This window comes from Tupaia chinensis, unplaced genomic scaffold (genome assembly GCF_000334495.1).
Source record: "Tupaia chinensis unplaced genomic scaffold, TupChi_1.0 Scaffold144027_1, whole genome shotgun sequence".
Lineage (NCBI taxonomy): Eukaryota > Metazoa > Chordata > Mammalia > Scandentia > Tupaiidae > Tupaia > Tupaia belangeri.
Genome location: NW_006203879.1, coordinates 9,665 through 12,080, shown reverse-complemented (window position 1 = coordinate 12,080; position 2,416 = coordinate 9,665).

Genomic DNA, 2,416 nt, shown 5'->3' with positions numbered 1-2,416 from the left:
AGAAGCTTCCAGCAGATTTCAGGAAGGAGTGAGATAGGAAATGGTTAGAAAGATGAATGTAGCAGCAGATGATCAACCTCCTTTCAGTAGTTGTTCCATGAAGATACAAAAATAAATAGGAGAAAATATTTGAAAAGCTGTAACTGAGAATGAAGTGATATTTTCAATGGAATGAAAACAACTCCAAATTTATACAGTCATTCCTTTGTATCCATGGGTTACACATCCACAGATTGAACCAACCACAGATTGAAATTATTTAAAAATAAAAGCAATAAAAATAGCAGTACAGCTATAAAAATAACACAAATAGAAATATAGGCTAACAGCTATCTGCATAGCATTTACTTTTCATTAGGTATTACAAGTAATCTAGACATGATTTAAAGTATGTGGGAGAATGTGTAGATTAAATACTATACCGTTTTATGGAAGGGACTTGAGCATCCGCATATTTTGGTATCCATGTGGATCCTGAATCCTGGAACCAGTCCCATGAGTAATGAAGGATGAATGTTATTTTTATGTTGAGCTAACATAGAATTAAAAAAGGAAGGCAAAGTTAATATATTTCCAGACATGTAAAACATTAAAAGTTTTACTTTCCAAAAACTCTCTCACAGTCAGCAACCTAACTAGATAAGAAGCAAATATAGAAGAGTACAAGATTTAGAAATAGCATCAGTAAAAAATAAACCAAACAAAATAAACAATAAATAAATAAAAACAGAAAAATATACTATTGTATAAACAGTATAAACATTACTATTTGTAAAACACAATGATACTTTACTATTGTACAAATATTATAAGAAATAAAACAAGACAAATAAAAGATTTTCGTTATTTAAAAGAAGACTGAAGCGCTAGAAGATAGCAAGGTGCCTGGAGGTTAATGTATGATGGAAAACAGAGGGTAAAAGTGCACCTAGGGAGGGGGTTATTCACTGCCAGTTGTTTTTTGTTTTTGTTTTTGTTTTTGGCTCTAAGTTGTTTTTTTAATTATTTAAGTACTGTAGATATTTATTTATTTGTTTATTTATTGTCCTTAGCATAAATACACTGTATATTAGTTTGGTTGAAGATATTACCATAAACATCATCACCAGATAGTTTCTCATTTTTGTGTTCATTAAATGTTTTCCTTCTATTTTTCCCTGGATTCCTTTGCTCCCCTCACCCCTACACAGTGTTCACTCCTCCCTCACTGTCTACTATCTACAGTTGCTCTCCATACCTTTATGTCTTCCAATCTTTCAGTTTCTTCAGAGTGCAGACATTCAGTGTACATAAAGTGGAGACATACAATGCTTCTCTTTCAGTCTGGCTTGCTTCACTCAGCATTAAGTCTTCCATTCCATATTCATCCACTTCCAGTCAAATGCCAGGTTCTCATCATTGTTTTTGTTTGTTTGTTTGTTTGTTTTATGGCCAGGTAGTATTTTGTAGTGTATATCTGCCACCTTCTTTCAATCCACTCATCTGTTCTTGGACATTTGAGTTGATTCTGTGTCTTAGCAATTGTGACTAATGTTGCAATAAACATGGGTATGCAAGTGCTTTTCCCACTGAGTGTATTTGTATCTTTTGGGTACATACCCAGAAGTCGAATTACTAGCTGTGTTATAGTTCTTTTGTAGGTTTTTGAGGAATCTCCATACTGTTATCCACAGTGGTAGTACTGATTTACATTTCCACCAACAATGTCGGAGGAACAGCATGTACCACTTTTCATATTTTTAATCTTAGCCATTCTAGGTCTAGGGCTAGATGGCATCTCATTGTGATTTTGATTTGCAACCCCTTTATGATAAGGGATATTGAGTATTTTCTCATATGCTTTTAACTATTTGTATGTATTCCTTGGAGGTTTTTCTGTTCAGCTCATTTGCCCATCTTTTAATTGGACTGATTTTTTTTTTTTGAGGGGGGTAAGCTTCCTGAGTTCCATATATATATATATTCTGGTTATCAGTCCCTTATCTTAGGGAGAGTTTGCAAGTATATTCTCCTATTCTGAGGGTTGACTCTTCACTCTAATTATTTATTTTGCTATGTAGAACTTCCATAACCTGATGTAATCCCATTTGTCTATTTTCGAGATTATTGCCTGAGTCTTGAGAGGTCTTATTTAAAGTCTTTGCCAATTCTGATGTCTCCAAGAGTTTCCCCTGTGTTTTCCACCAGTAGTTTTATAGTTTGGCATTTTACATTTAGATTTTTTATCCATTTTGAGTGAATTTTTGTTAATGGAGAGAGATAGGGATCCAGTTTCATTTTTCTGCAGGTGGGTATTCAGTTTTCCCAGGACCATTGCCCAAGAGACTTTTTCCCCACACACTGGGTTAGTTTGTGTCCTTTATCAAAAATTAGTTGGCTATGCTGTTTTGGGGGTTATTTCTGGGTTCTTTATTCT